Genomic DNA, 16,909 nt, shown 5'->3' on the forward strand with positions numbered 1-16,909 from the left:
GTTGGGTCAGTGTGATGGGGACCCACCCTGAGCTGGCTCAGGGTGAATATGGCCAATGTGTGCTGGGTCCTCTTCCTCCAGCCTGGCACCTGCATGTCCCAAAGCAATTAAGTTTTATTTCTGTAGGTATCCACTTCTCCATCCCTTGTTTCCTGCAGAAATATAATTTTTTTTTCTGTCTCTTGCAACTGAGAAAAATTATGTGCCTCCTGTTCCTTGTTCAAGGTGGCCAATGCATAAATTTCCTTGCTGTTCCCCTTGCAAACCATTTTGATTTTGTCAGTGGCACTTACGCTTCCAGCCTCAGGAAAACTGTTTGTTTGAAATTTGAAACTGGAATTTCTTCAAAGGGAACAAAGAGTCTTAAAAATTTCAATTGGGAGCCATTTATGATTGAGGAAACCCTCCTTTGGTAGTTAGGTAACTAACTATTGATTTACCCAAAACACAGGGTAAATCAGCCCAAACACCAAGTGAGGACCAGGCAGTGGAATGAGCAGCCAGAGGGTGAAATTTTTCACTGTTCCTCCTCTCCCATCACCCACTTATAAAAGCCTGTATTATGTTTTAGCATATTACAATCATGGGTATTGACTAGCGGCGGGACTGCAATGGCTGGAATAACTCCAGCCCAGAAATGACACTTGTACACACTGCCAGCAGCCATTGACATCAGCCCCCTCAATTCCTAGATTACAGCTTACAGCATACAAGGATTTTTTTGTCTCTCACTTTATTTGCACTGTCTAAAGAAGAGAAAGAAAAAGGGGGAAAAAAGAAGGTCCAAAGTGTTTCTGTATTCTGTATTCAGCCCTTTAAAAAAGCCCCACCATGGAGCATCGTTCTAGTTGGGTTTTTCAAGCACTCTGGGAAGACATTAACCCTATGATACCATTGCAGGCATACAATGTGTTTGGAAATGAAAATTCATTTGGATTTCACTTGGTGGCCCAGAGCATCTTTTGGCTTTCTGCAAAGTCATGTTTGTTAGATGAGTCTAAAATGTCAGTGCCAACACTTCAGCACTGGGAACAAGAGACAGGAGTATGTGAATTGCTGGCCTGATTTGAGCCAACAAGTAAGAGCTCATAAACAAGACACACCATAACACATATGCCTACACTCATAGCAAGGCACCTACATAAGGGCAACAGCAGATTTTTCTAAGCACAGAACATCTTTCACCTGCCTCTAAGAGCCCCAAAAATTATCTAAGTTTTTAAAAATTAGATCCACTGTCTTAATGTGCTATATAAATGCTAGGATATCAAACTAGAAGCCTATGTTTAGGAGCAACCTTCCACTTCTAAAAGTTGAAAGCATTTTTAGTGTCGTGACTCTCGAATCTGTTGGTTGTACCAGTGCTGGGAAGCACTGGTTAATTCTAATTCTGCCCAAAGGTCTGAGTCCCTTGTCCACTGTCTGGGGCCCAGAATTTGAGTGGTTTAGCATGTACTGGCATTAGTTCTTTTTGAACTCCTCACATATTAAAAAGGATAGGATAAACTTTTTGAATATCAGTTTTGAAAACTGATACCTTGCATATAGCTTGCTGCTGAGCATCTAGTAAGAAAGCCAAATCTGTTCACTTGCCTCATTGGCATAATCCTGAGAAAATCAATAAAAGTCAAGATACAGCCATGCCATTCATATGGAATCTGTATTTCAGCTAGAAGTTTAACACTGCATCCCTCAGGCTGTTTTCCAAGGCCAAAGAATTTTTAACCATCATTACAGCACTGAATGCATACCATGCAACACATGTAATACACCCCCACACCTCCCTCTCTTTTCTTTTTGCTAGAGAAAAAAATCTCACAGAAGCTAAACCAATAACAAAATAACATTGTTTTCTGATCTATATTATTCCCAGAATATTAATCCTCCATTCTCAGAATATGTTCAAGAGATGGGGCATCAATAAAAGAACCTGTTTTTTCAAAAGACTACACTTTGGCATGACCACCTACCTAGAGAATTTGCCTCAATAGATCATAAAGTAGTGATTATTTTCCTGCTCTTCTGTTAGATCAATTCTGGCTGACAACTGCTCTCAGACAGTCTCTTCAGAGTTGATTAAGTTTGCTCTTGCAGACAAGATAGAACAAAGTTAAGACTCACAAGCAGAAGTAATTTCTTTTTGTATATGAAGACTGACTGTGGACTGAGGCCCAGTGGATGCTCTCTGAGGGCAATGCACCACGCTGCTTGCAGAAATGAAGCAGTCCCTGTCTTCTATTGACCAGGTAGAGCCCTGGCCAGCCATAGCGGCTGCCACTTCACAAAAACAATGGGCAAACAGGGAAGGTATTTCCAAAGAAAGGAGCCACTTCTTTCAGTCCTGCAGGCTCCACAGAGGTGGCAGATCTGCAGATGTCCCCATCTCAATTCTTCACCCAGCTTTGGTCCCATTTTTGCCAGAAGTCTTTGCTTTTGAAGCAGCAAAAATAATTTTTGCCTGTGCTGCTGAGCAGCTTGAAACAGCAATGTTAATTAGTCCCACAGACCATATTTAGCAAAAATGGACAAACTTTCAGGCACTCAAATGTTTTGTATTTGATTATGCTATTTTCTGCCAGTAGAACATGGTCAAATAACAGAATACCCTTTAAAATAGGCAACAAATCCAATTAACTGTCAGGATCTTAAATGATAGGATGAGTAAGGGGAGATAAGGTAAAGCAATAAACAAACAAACAAACAAAAAGCCCTGCATAAAATGAGGTGGATTTTGGGGCTTTCTCAGTGTGAAAGGAGTAACACAGACAACAGGAATATTTCTCTATATGTAAAAACCCCTACATGGTATCTGTTTAACATCTGCCTAGTGGGGAACACACTTGTCAGTACTCAAAATTAGAGAGGTCTACATCATCATGGGTGGAAGAAGCTGAAGATGGATCTCAGAGTCAGTCTCGTCTCAAAGCTCATGCCAACCACCCAATGTGCCATCACATCCCTGCTGTGAGATGTGGGCAGCGCTGCTGAGGACCATCAAAAGAAAGTTGTATAAACAATCCTTCAAATGCTGTTTGGTCAGCAGCACAGGGCAATTTAGGGTGCAGCATGCACAGATACCCTCGCTGCAATGAAAAAACAACTCACATTTTTACTGCACATAGTGCACAGCTTGCTATGCAGTGAAAAGGCCAAAAGTCAAGATGTGATGGATAGTCTTTCAGGATGCCACAATGGAAAAGAGACCCTTCTCTAAATCACAGTACCACAGGCCCAGCAAGAGGGCTTTGCTTTCCTGAAGCTGAGGGTAAGATAACTGTGAGGTATCCAGCTGGCAAGGCTGTCAGAGACTTTCCCCAAGGCAGAGTCTGAGCCTACAGACTCCACTGGGCAAGATAAACAGATGTACCAAGCACACACTGAGATTTCCATGAGTACACTAATCATGCTTTACACCATGTCTAGGAACAATCCCACTAACGTTTTTCCATGGATGCAATGACCTAGATACTTGCCAGCAATGCAGTAGAAGGCAAGGAATTATTCTGCTAAAGTTACCATCAGGATGCCACAGCCCTATGAAATCACCAGGTGCCAGGTATGATAAATGAGCACAGCTCTTTACCTTTAGGTATAACCTTAGTAGGGCAAGAGAAGAGGTCCAGTGAGAGGGGACATACTTAGGAGAAATACTAAAGAAATAATCTCAGCATATCTTCATATTCCCCTTGTGCCAAAATTTCCGTCACTCTTCAGCATCCTCCTTTTCCTCCCCACTGCCAGCCACCAGCGAGGATGAAATAATCAGGTTTATCAGACAAACACTATTGGCAACAACATCTGTGTGCAAGTGTACCTTTTCAGCAATGCTAGTTTACGGTTTCTAGGTGCTTTTTAAAATGATTATGCAAATCTGACACTAAAACTGAAATGAAAAATATTTCACCTTTTATAGTCCCTTAGCATGATGGAAGATAGGAAAACAACAGGGTCACCAACTGTCTTTAGGCTGAAAAAATAATGTTTCTTGATCCTTCTTTTGATTTTACCTTTCATGTAAACTCTGCTCAGGGTCTGTTGAAGATTGAAGATTATTCATGTGAAAGTAGCAATCCCTTAATTAATGCTAATAGACACCCAAGTGGATCTCATCATAATTAGTGTGGCTCTGTTAAAGTACTGGAGAAAATAGACTGCTCTACATGTAGGCTGCAGCACCAACTGATTGACAAGGAAACTGCAAAACTACTTGAAAGCAGCATAGGGCTGAATCCTGCTCCATTTCTATTTATGTCACTCCAATGATGCTACAATGAGACACAGTGGTGTAAGCCCTATTATTCAGTCATGAGACTGTTTTGGTTTAGATGCTGATTTTGTTAGATATGCTCATATTTTGCAGGGGAATCAGAATATCAGCAAACAGGCCATCTAGCATCCCAAGAGGGCCAGCATTTTCAGAATTCAGAAAGATTAAACACAGCAGTGATAGACAGCTCCAGTGAGTATTTTTAAATGGCAACTTGCCACACAAATGGTGAAGTGTGGGTTTTATTAACTAACTTTTAGTTAATTTACTGTTCAGTGGGATTCAACAATCAAGATACTGCACTTTTCCTATGACTTAAAACACTGCAGTGGCAAAGCCTAGGTAAGCATATTCCTGTGTCTTTTAACAGTGTGAAAATGCTTGAGAGAAAAAAAAAAAAGAAAAAAAAGAAAAAATATAAAGGAGACTCTTGAAGTTGTGTGTCAACCTTTGATGTTGTTTCTGAACCCTCCTAAATACTGTAGCTGAAATCCTCGCTCCCATGGCAGTGAGGGAGGGTTTTCATGGGCTCATGGAATCAAAGAATGGCCTGGGTTGGAAGGGACCTTAAAGATCATCTTGTTCCAGCCCCCTGGCATGGACAAGGACATCTTCAAATAGACCAGGTTGCTCAGATCCACATCCAGCTTGGCCTTAAACATTTCCAGGGATGGGGCATCCACAGTTCTCTGGAAAACTTCTCCCAGTGCCTCATCACCCTCAAAGTAATAGAATTTTTTCCTAGTTTCTAATCTCAACCTGCTTTCTTTCAGTTTCTATCTTCAGTTCTTTACTAATTCCTTATGGCAAGCCACAAGTTGCAACTGAAGACTCTTACTTGACTACAGATTAAATAACAGAACACACAGAAGGACCTAATCTAGGAAGAGGAAAAATTTCAAAGTGCTTTGTCAAACACAGACATCAAAGAGAAGCTGAGGCAGTTTGACTTCTATTTACCACTTTAAAATTGGTCAATCTTTTCTGTAGTAGTTGTCTATCTATCTATCTATCTATCTATCTATCTATCTATCTATCTATCTATCTATCTATCCAATATACATTATAGAAAAAATATATATACATAAATATATATGAGAAACTGTTTACATGTTCTTAAAAAATTAAGAGTCAGCAGCCCTGCAATAATAAGCAGATCTAAACCTCAAACTTCTAAGTTTTTATTACCAAGAGTGAGAAATATTTTTTTAAGAAATGAAAGTCACAAAGGGTGTGCCTGTCTCATTTTTCTTCCGCTCCAGTTATTTACAATGCACAGCATGTGGCGGTTATCTGACAGTGAGATTCTTCAAGTTCTATACACCACAGTGGTGGGTTTGAAGGATGCAAACAGCATGGCCTCAATTCATACTTGTTTTACTAATGCCTTGTGTCTATTTTTACAGCCTATTTGAGAATTCCTTGCTTTACAATGGTGACATAGTTTTAATTTACAACAGCCAGATTCCTAAGAACATTGCTCCCAAGCAACCAGCATTTTGACCTCTGCACTTTCAGACACTCATAACCTCCTATAAAGTAAAAAAAAAACCAAAACAACCAAACAAACCAAAGAACCCCAAAAGAATGATCATCCACAGGAGGGAGAACTTCAGCAATGTCTGTTGTCTCCTAACACATCTAAAAGAGATGCTGTCCTCTCTGGGTGCCTCTATATTATTGTTTTGGCTTAAATTAAGGGTATGGTTTGGAAACAAATCTACCTGTCTTTTTCATTTGCCAGATTTTGGGTCATATCATAGAGTGGATTTTGAACTGGATGTTTTCTACCTTGAAATTAATTTGGAAGACATCTCCCAAGAGTGCATTCAGTGTTCTCTGACCATGAATGAACATGCAGCTCCCCAGTACCAAAGTAGAGTTAGTTCATAGTAAACTGTCAGAGTGTGTATGGTGATAATATCAATTCTCAGCACCAACTGGTCTTCTTTTGCAGTGTGCTACTTGCTAATGTAGTCACAGTCTCTCAAACTAGTTTCTAACGTTCTCTACAGCCTTCCTTGGGAAGTGTCTGCAGTGTTACAGCTGGACAACAATGCCCTTGCTCCATCTGCAGGACCAGAGTGCAAAGCTGCTGGCATGTGGAAAGACTCAGTGGCCCCTTCCCTCCACCTTCCCTCACGCCTTTCCTGGCAAATCTGCCTTTCAAATCATAGAATCACAGAATATGCTGAGTTGGAAAGGACCCATCAGGACCACTGAGTACACTCCTGGCCCTGCACAGGACACCCTAGGAATCACACCATGTATCTGAGAGCATTGTCAAATACTTCTTGATCTCAGACAGTCTTGGTGCTGTGACCACTTCCCTGGGGAGGCTTTTCCAGTGCCCATCCACACTCAAGTTTCACTAAAGGGTGAAAACCTTTTCCCTGATAACTAACCTAAACCTCCCCTGACTCAGCTTCACGTCATAATATCATAGCCCCTAAATATGACTTGGTGGAAAAACAGGCCCTAGAGTTTCCATTCTTGGAGATATTCAAACGCCTCCAGACAGTCTTGGCAACTGGCTGTAGGTGTCCATGCTTGAGCAGGGAGGGTTGGACAAGATGACTTCCAGAAGTCCTGTCTAACCTCAACCATTCTGTGATCCTGTGACAACCATTCTTTTCCAACTATACCATAAAGTCTGAAATGTATAGCCCACAGGACCAGAAGAACAGGTCACCAAGCTCCCAATGGAACAGGTTTGAGGGCTCCCAGGGATGGCAGAGTAACTCACCGTAGCCATAACTAAGGGATGCTGCTGATCCTAGGAGAAACACTACGGCTGAAAACATCTGTCCTTGACTGGAACATCTCCCGAGTCAAAATGATGCCATTTCCATAGAGACATGGTGCTCCATCAGAAAATCAAGTACTGCAGCCTCTGGCAAGAGTGGTGATTGCCTGCCTGGAGCTGGGCAGAAGCCACCACCAGCCCATGCTCAGCTCCTGCTCTGCTCAGGAGGTGAATGTCACTAAAGGACATGAAACGATTCACACTACTACTTTCAGTGTTAGAACAAAAACCTGTGACTTTATTTCTTGATTCCAGTATTTATAGATTCTTGACAATGACCAGAGATTGGATAATTAAGTTACCACCTTCCCAAGCACACTGGTCTTGCAAAATGTCCATCAAAAAATGTTTCTCAGAAGGAATGTGATAAACAACTCATGTTCACTGGACTCTCATGGGAAAGCAACCAGAACTATGAAAACATTATCAGAAGGCTTAATTTTCAGGGTGACAGGGGAAGCCACAAGAGATGGCTATGCTGATCTTCCCTATCACTAATGTTGCTGAGGGTGTGGTGGGAAACAGCCCTGGAAAAGTATAGGCATGGCATGGTACTGAGGGGAAAATGCAGATTAATTAGACCACAGACAAAAAATAAAGAGAACGGTGAGCTATTTATTCAGGGTCAGCATTTTTGAGGGAAGGAAAACAAAACAGTTTTGCTTATGGCTCAGGAGAACAAGATATAAAACATATTTGAGGTTTGCGGCTAAATATCCTCTAAATTCACAATAGAATTTTTACAGAGGTCAAATAAATTTTTTAGAGATGAAAAGAAAACACTGGCTTAAACATTGCAGAAAAAAATATTGTTTCAACTAGTTACAGTAACAAGTGCTGGTCTAACAATATCCTCCAGCCAACTCTTTTTGTCAGAATTGATCATAAAAAGCATTTCAGATGGCCCGCTGCAGCTTTACAAAGCCTTCAACAGAAGCTGCCTTTTGTGAGCTGCATAACCCATAGGGCAGCACAGCTGCCTTCCATATAAGTCACAGACTGAGATGTGGACGTCACAAGAGAAAAAGCTCTAAAGGTCTCAAAAGCAATTTAGTGACAATAAAGGTCCTTTAAATATATGGACAAGCAGTGGAAGTGGTATCTAAGACACACATTAAAATTAAAGAAATGCAGAAATAAAGCACATCTTCCCATGAAGACAGGAATCTTCACTTTCAGATGACGACTTTTATCGTCAGCCATAAAGTTTTAGTTGGGTTTATTTGATGTAGCCAAGAACTTTCAGATGGATTTCTAAGTGTGTCATGATATAGCCAAGGCCTTCAGAGTGTTTTATTTACTAATTAAATGGACGCTGGTAGGCTGAGTGCCAGTCTGTGCCATTACACAATTACACTAAAAGATCTGGATGATGTAGAACTTTCATCACCCATTTGGGGTCTTACCAGGCTATTTCACTTTCTTTACTAGTATTGGCTTGTTATAGTAGGTGCTGTCATTAGCGTTCAGTCAGCCAGAGCTGGATTTGCAGCCAGTTAGACGCAAGCATGTGCTGCTGTGTATTAATTAGGAAGTGCTGAGTGTACCGTGTGACCCGTTTTCCTCAGCTCTGCAATTAGCAGCTTCACAAAAGCGTCTTCTGAGGACCCGAACACAAGTTAATCTTCTGGGGGGAAATGCTAAAAGAAACAATCAGCAAAACATTTCAAATGGGATTTGAGATAATGCTGCTTAAATCTGAAAGGTCTCACTTCTATGCAGTTGCTTTTAGGACATTGGCAAAGTACCATGTCTTTGTTTCTGGAATAAAAATTCCAGTGGAGTACACTGCCCTTCGTGTTTGCATCTTTCTTTCTTTCTACATTTTGGAAGCCGCAAACTCTGACCCAGCATGTCTGCATGCCTTATTATAGCATGACATCACCCTCCTGCCTATAATTTGGAAGAGAAAACTTGTCATTCCCAGTCAGATACCCACTGCACACAAAATTTGCTCCATCAGTTGTTCAAAGACCTACTGAGAGCCAACTGTCTGAAGTTTCTCCAAAATAAACTGTTTTCCTGCTGTATTTGTGCAGTATTCAAAATGCATTTGCCACTCTGGTTAGAGTGGGAGACAAGATGACTTCGAGGGATGTGCTTTTTTCCCACCTCACTGAAGGACACGCTCAGTTTGCCATCCATTTCCCTCCTGCACTCAGTGTCTCCTGTGGCTGGTACCAACCCAGCTCATTGGAGGCTGCAGGCTCAGGGACTCCCGCTGCACTTAGTCTGGGGAGGGTTTAACCTACAAACAACTACATTTCTCCAAACAAGCTGTTCTACGAAACTGGCTTTTACAAGTAACTTTCTGTCAATGGTGAGGGAAGATAGTGAGGATCAGCTCAGGTAAGCATTACCGTTTGGAATCTGTCCAAATGAGATCAAACATTTTGAAGTTCTCCTCTTGTTGAAGTCTCTATCAGCTCTTGAATTTTCTGGCAGTTGCTTAATGCCTTCTGGCATGCTCTCCCCTCCAGCTGCATGCACACAATATCCTTGGGGGTTTCATGGAAGCTGCTTCTTTCTAGTACACTCAAGCCCTACTATCTTTTACCCAATGAGAAACACTATGTGATGAACTTCTCCCTCAGTTTCAGCTGACATCAATGAGCAATGATTGAACATAAAACCAATGCTTGAATCCAAAAGTTAAATAATCTAGCTCAAGATTTCTGTAACAGTTTGGTACAAATTAGGTTGGCTCCCAAATTTACAATGGCTGGCTCAATTCCTAGATTTTACAGACGCCTGTTAGCAGCCATTAGCCATATCTTTTGATTTTACTTCTAATACAGTGGCGTTATTCCAAAACAATTTCTCCAACAGGTGACACAGATGGGCAATCACCACCTACCAACCAGATCAGTGTGAATACTGTGTGTGGAAACAGCTAGAATGAGGATTCTCTGTGTTTATCTGACATGATATTCTAGATGACATATCAGTGCAGTTAATCTGACACTTGGCTAACGTTTCCTGCACAGGAGCTGTTTACAGCTCAAATGGCAGAAAACCCTGTCCAGGCTCAAGTGACAAGTGAATGTCATAGAATTACAGAACATTTTGGGTTGGACTTTGAAAGGTCACACAAGTCCAATCCCATGTCAGGAGAGGGGGTCATCCAGACATGGTAGAGGTTACACAATATTCCTCAAATTTATGCAGAAAACTCACATTTCTTACTCTCTCCTGCTCTCTGAGGAGTAGCTTCAGTCAGTCCCCATGACTCCAGCCATCAAAGTGGCACAAGCATGGGCAGACTAGAACCAATAATCTGTTTCTCAGACCCAGCAGAATTCAACAGAAGACCTAAAAAGTCAGTTGTTTTGGGATTAGACAGAGAATGGAAAGGCCTTGGTGAATAGCCACACAGTGAAATCTAGGTCCCCTGTTCCTTGAGAAGATCTTGTTGATATCTAATGATATACAGGAGCACACAAACTGTCCACCTGTGTATAGCTCTTCTTCAATCTCAAACTGCTTAATAGATGTTCAGTAAGACTCACTCCCCTCCTCTGACATTGGCTGGACGCCCCTTTTGCAGATACCTTTTTGGTAACTGCCAGCTGGGGAGTAGTGGGTCAGAGGTAGAATCATGGAATCACAGAATGTTAAGGGTTTGGAGTGGACCTTAAAGGTCACCTAGTCCCCAACATACAGCCCCCTCCCAGCATGGGCAGGATACCTTCCACAAAGGAATCTTGATTTTGAATTACTCCAGTCACTGTGTGATATTCCTTCCCCTATAAAACCTTTAAACTTTTGCAATACAGAGGACAGAAACATAAATTATCAGCCTTGTTATTACTTCTTAGCATAGCTCCCAAGAAAAGCAACAGGAAAAAATTCTGACATTCCTTTCCCCCTTCCTACCCACCCTGGTAATGGCCATCAACATTCTACTGAACCTAATGAAAACAGTAAGCTCTATTGTGACTGTCAAAGCTGTGTTGTCAATAGTTACAGGAACTTTTTGTGACACTCAGAACTGGATGTAAGAGGGACTTCTGCAAATAAAGACATTGATACTCTGTAGTTTCTCACATATTCTAAAAACCAGATAATGACCAAATAATAAATTATCTAGATCAGAAGAAGAGCTGTGCCTGGGGAACAGATCACCTACAAGCACTTTATTGTGTGCTTGTTGGTCTTGGGGCTACTTGATAACCTGAGCCCCTTGCTATGAGCAGCCTGACTCTGATGCCACTAGGATTCAGCAAAGGTGCAGGATGAATTTCTGTTCTTTTGCATTTGCTTTGATTGTCTTTAGTAATAGCATTCATTCCCCCCTAGCAAATGTTCATAGATCCATTCAGTGAGTATGTCTTCAAGGCAATTTGTTAGTAGCCTGCATTTCCATAAATTGCAGCAAACTTCCTCACAAAGACAACAAAAAAGAGAGACAGTGGTTGCTCAAAGATGTCTCTTTGAAGCTGAGCAATGACTATTGCCACACATGGACTTTTTCAACATGTTTTATCCATACTTCTCTTTTTCTGGGTTCTCTTGTTACCCCTCTCTCCTTAATACATTTCCCTTTCCTGTTTGAGAAATACTCCATTAGCGTAACTTTTACAGAATTAGGTCACCCACAGTTATTGCAGACCAGGAATCTTTGATGAGTCCTACACTGTAATGATGCTTTATAAGAGTAAAGCTAAAGTAAGTCTACTAAACCTGTCCAGCTCACCACTACCACAGCAGTGTTCCCATTAATAAATTGAATAATGGCTCTCCTAATCCTAATCCATTGAAGAACTGTTCCACAGAGACTCAAAAAGATATCTAAATGTAGCATTTTAAATTCATGTACAGATAGTTTGTTATTACAGAATATATATCCTGAAAAATGTAGTATTTACTATTCAGTAACCAGCCTAGGTATCAGCAAAACTGAAAACTGATTTGGGTGGTTTTAAAAGGAGGCCTTTTCCCAGGATAAAAAAATCTTTCTAGTAGTTAGATTTAAAATTTTTGAAGCAATGTACCTGAATACAAAAATAAGCTTGAATTCCCCACTGGTAACTGAACTCAAGCTACCAGAAATAAGACCATCAGTGTAGTAAAGCAAGCACATGTGCTGGCTGAAGGGCACATTTCCAAGGACCTTAGCAGCTGATATTCAAATGGAATGGTCTTTACTCCCATGGCAACCACAATTTTTCTCTTTTGAAGCAAGGAAGTTATCATCCTGAATGTTCTGCTTATGAAAAGATTCTTCTGAACTCATCCAAGGGCCACCAAGTCAACAGAAAGATTCTTCTAAGTAATTGGTTTTCTTATGTCTAGGGTTTTTCAGATATGCATTGATTTGTTTATGAAAGATGGTGCTCATGATTTTGTGGGCATAATTTCCTGTCTGCAACCTACAAGAAACAACAAATTAAAAGAAAGCCTCTTCATCACCCAGCATTCTCATATTTTAAATAAAAATTTGCCTGTGCTTTTTCCTGGTGAAAATACTATTCATCAGACCATGGGGATGCCCCATTTTGCAGAATAACTTGATTCAGTGTCAACAGTGATTCAGCTGACAGTGACCAAAAATTAAATGCTCAAGGATGAAGGCATTTACCTCAATGATCTTCTGTTTAAAATGACAAAAAACATTTTGTGTCACCACTCTTGTTCTTTCTCTCTCATCCAGCTGCTAATTTGGGCTTCCCAGCAAGCCTTCAACAGAGAAAGCAAAAACCAGGAGGTAGTTCCTCAGCCACTGGATGTTGCTAAGAGCTCTGCTAAAGTCACTGAAGCTGTGAAAATTTACACCAGCTAAAGATCTGCTTGCAGGGCTCAAAATGCAGTCAGTTGTTCCTCCTTTCCCTTCACCATGCAAACAAAATTTTATTTAACTTGTACCATACTCAATACTATTGGGAAGATGAGAGAACAGAAAGGGAGTTTCCGAGATTAAACATTTGCTATCTGAGACTTGGATAGAAATCCACAAAACTGTGAGCAATCAGAATGCACCACATGGAAATGATGATGGAAAACCCCAGTGAATAAACATGCCAGCAACAGCAAAGCCTGTTTAAAAGAACACACTATTGTAGGTTTTCTTTTGTTTTTTTCCTTTTTTTTACTAAGAATTTGGTTGTTGCTTTTTTTTAATAAACATTTTCTTAGTTTCCTGATTTAGGTCTTTTTCTCTTCTTTCCATAAATTTCTCCCTTCCCTCTATAGCCCCATGTGTTCAAAGTGGAGATGGAACATTAGCAACCAGGCCAAATGCAACTGAAGAAGCCTTCAGGTACATGGAACAGGCTATGGGATGGATGGGATGAGCGCCTCATTTTTTATCATGTGGATGACCTGCTCAGCACTGACATGGAGCTGATATGCTATACCAAAAGTTCCTCTCACATCAGGACATTTTATAAAGTCTCCAACCAGTGTAGCAAACTACAGTGCACTCAGTTATCTGTGGGCAGAGCAGCTGAGCTGCCTGTGCTGCTCCAGCGTGGATCCCGTAGGAATTACAGGGCAGAAACAACATGGTGCAAACACAGCACTCTGCAGCACAGTGCCAACCCAAACCAGCTGCTGGCTTGTCATCAGTGGGACTCAGAGTAGTCCCCAAACCCCTGGAAATGTTCTCACTGCGTCCTGAGGTGAAATAAAGCCAAGCTCTACCTGGCTGGCAGGAAGGAAGGCAGGGGGGAAGACAGGGAGGAAGGCAGGGAGGAAGGAAGGAAGCAAGCCCAGGTGTACATGGGTCACACTTTGCAATGAAATGTCATAGCTACTCTGGGTCATCAGAGACCAGGAGTTTTGGGTATACCACCAAAGGAATCCGCCCTGTGTGGCAGCCAGGAGTCATCCATGCCCCTATACAGAGTTTAGGCACCATAAAGCTGAGCAGAAGTGACAGGATTTATGTCACCTGCCTAAAAGTTTGGCTAGGTTCTTTCCATAGTCAAAAGAAACACGCAGCTCCCCAGCAGAGTTCATCTCACCTATTTCAGGATGGGCTGGCTCACTATTCAGAGGTACTGGTCTTTCTCCACTGTCTCTAGAGGACATCTTACATACTTTTAGACAGCTAAGAAAAATGAAATTATTTCCACCCAGGTTTCAAAACTGGCTCCTTTTGTTCTTGAAATTTGACTAATACGTTTAATCAGAATGAACTGACTCATGATAATATTGGGGAAAAAAAGGGATTAATAGGAGTGAAGACAAGATAAAGGAATCCAAGTTGTCTCTGATTAAAAGGAATGAAATTTATGGTTACTATCTCTACTGTCATTAGGAGAACATTATATTTCTATAAAGAAAGCTTTGTATTCTAGTTCACAAGGTACAGAAAATGTGTCGATTGTGCCCAAAATGCCAGCCTAGTAATTTCCAGTCTGGTAGTTTTGACAGTCTTAATGAACGGGCTCAGCAAAAAACAAGGACTGGAGTGCAGAGATAGCTCTATTAGCTGGACTGACAGGCTCTTTGAGAAGGGCTGTGTAGGACCTGCCCTAAATATTCTCAGCCACCCTGTACTAGCACTTCTCACTTTCTTAAGCATGAAATTGACTTACATATTCTAAAGAAGAAAAAAGGGGGGGCCTTGGAGGGCAAAGAAGAAATTGCCATTTTTAGTGTACAAGCATATTTACATAATCAGGGCAAAAACCTGCATTTTAAAAATGCCCTAAATACATATTTACATGAGAGAATGCAATGATTCCAAAGAGGCTGATAAAATGCATTTTAAGTATAGCTAACTACATATTTACACAACCAAGACAATAATCCCCATTAAGGATTTTTTTTTTTTCATATTGCCACATTAGAAAACCGAACAGTTATTAATCCATACAACTCCACATTAACTCCTAGATACTGCATGTCCTCAGGGCATTGCAGTACCAGCAAGCATATACTGAAGCCTAGAAAATTCCTCATGAGGAAAGGAGAGGTTCCCTCTCTCTCTGGGTTTTGCTCAATTATCAGTTGTCTTCCAAGAGATCTCCCAGAGCTGCAGTGTCTCTGCTGCACACAGAATCCTGCTTGAGTCACTGCTGAGCTGCACCAAGCATGGGAGCAAACACCTTTTAACAGTTACGATTCAGAACAATATTTCTGAATGAATTGTGCCTACAGAGGCACACATCTGCTCGGCACGGCCATTTCTGAGTGCAAATGCACTTGAGGTAGGGAATTCCCTTTTTCCTCAGGGCAGGAAAACCTGGTCTCCTTAGAGGCTCCAACAAACAGCATGCAGGAATGTAGCGCTTTGGGCGTGACAAGGCAGGGGGATACATGGAGACAACAAGAAAGGATCTCTGCTATCACCACCAAACACCTCTCCTAAAAAATTTTATGTAGTGAATAGATTACTAACGTGAAAATTAAGCTTGTGTTCCCTCCTCCATATCCTGTGAATTTTTCCCATCAGAAAGTCCCACCTCATTAGTAAGTTGAACAGTATTTTTATATATTTCCCTGCTTCCTTTCTTCTTGCTTTAATTTCAATGACAATGAGTTTCAGGAAATAAGACATACTAGATTTTGTTTTCTGGTAATTCACCATCTATGATCAATACAACTTCAGTGTTTCTGTGGGCACAATGTTTTGTTGTTTGTTTTTTTTTTTAACAGACTAAAAATAATGAATTATGAAACATTTTAAAAATTAATGCATGTTCCACTTTAAGCAACTGTCAAATTCATCTCCTCCTCCTCCCCACAGGAAAACATCTCTTCCCCCAATATCAAAACCCTAAAGACAGCCAAATTCAGAACTTTTACTGGTGCAGAAAGACCATCCTCAAAAGCACCAGCTGTCTTTCATATCTTTTCTGCACTACCTCACTTGCTCACCACTCCCAGCCCTGTCCCATTAACAGAACACCTGAACAAAACACCCAGCAGTGCACCTGCCATCTGGTACATGTGCTCCATCCTGCACCTTACCTGCTCTCAGAAGGGAAAGCTGGGTAATGCAGTCAAGTGGTTTAGCAGGGTTTTGTTGTGGGAGATAATCCACGTTTTCACATTTTCAGTCTCTACACAAAGCAGACATCCCAAGGAAGTCCTTAGATTGGATTACACCTGGGCAGAGCTGGGATGGACAGGTGGAAGATTCACTGGTATGTGGGAATCAGCCCAGACAACTAGTTATGACAATGTTCCTGGGAACAGTCAACCACTTTGTCATGTACATGATGTTTTTACAGCACCTTTGCTTGCAGGTTGAACTTCCTTAAGCATTTATTTTGCCTTAACTGGCTTTCACTGCTGCTGTTCTCAGACTCTGTGTTCTCAGCTCACTGGTGAACTTACAGAAAAAAATTTCCTTCTCTGACATGTGTCCATCTTGTTCTAATTCCCTTTATACTTCTTCCCACATTCTGCTAATGTTCGAGGTCCAGCTCAGCATACCCCAGCTCCACTGATACGAGTCTTAATCAGCTGAGAATCCAGTAGCAAAGAAAGTCCAAACATGGGATAAGTGATCATTTCAAGGCTATTGCTTGAAGCCACTGACAGGGTACAGGGGGATACTAGAGACACAGCACAAGCTCACAGGCCCTACCTGAAAGCAGTACCACACAATAATAAATAGCATCACAGGCCATTGGACCATGAAAAACTGCTGACAGATTTTAAAGGATTTTACGTACTTCCCGAAAGAAGTATGGAAAATTAAGGAGTCTGACTCTCAGCATAATCTATGCTGCCTGTTGGGCATTTTCATAAACAGCTGTGATTATTTCTAACTCAAACTAAGCAAACAATGGCACTGACAAACAAAAACACATGCATGCACACACACCACCTGAAGAAAGCTCCAAGCTCTGGCAATCCCTGATCTTTGTTTGCAGACACAA

General features: G+C 41.2%; 1 protein-coding gene and 1 long non-coding RNA gene across 4 annotated transcripts in view; one reads left to right on the top strand and one right to left on the bottom strand.

The window, feature by feature from the left end:
* Positions 1 to 16,909, bottom strand: part of NHS (NHS actin remodeling regulator) — a 246,541-nt gene that overhangs the window by 87,058 nt on the left and 142,574 nt on the right. The gene's annotated exons all lie outside the window — the stretch shown is intronic.
* Positions 4,159 to 8,386, top strand: LOC111922938 (uncharacterized). The gene is made up of 4 exons (XR_002860824.2): positions 4,159 to 4,285; positions 4,361 to 4,459; positions 4,544 to 4,609; positions 6,283 to 8,386. It is a non-coding gene; the product is annotated as an uncharacterized LOC111922938 (long non-coding RNA).

Source organism: Cyanistes caeruleus, chromosome 3, assembly GCF_971803275.1.
Source record: "Cyanistes caeruleus chromosome 3, bCyaCae1.hap1.1, whole genome shotgun sequence".
In the NCBI taxonomy this organism is placed as follows: domain Eukaryota; kingdom Metazoa; phylum Chordata; class Aves; order Passeriformes; family Paridae; genus Cyanistes; species Cyanistes caeruleus.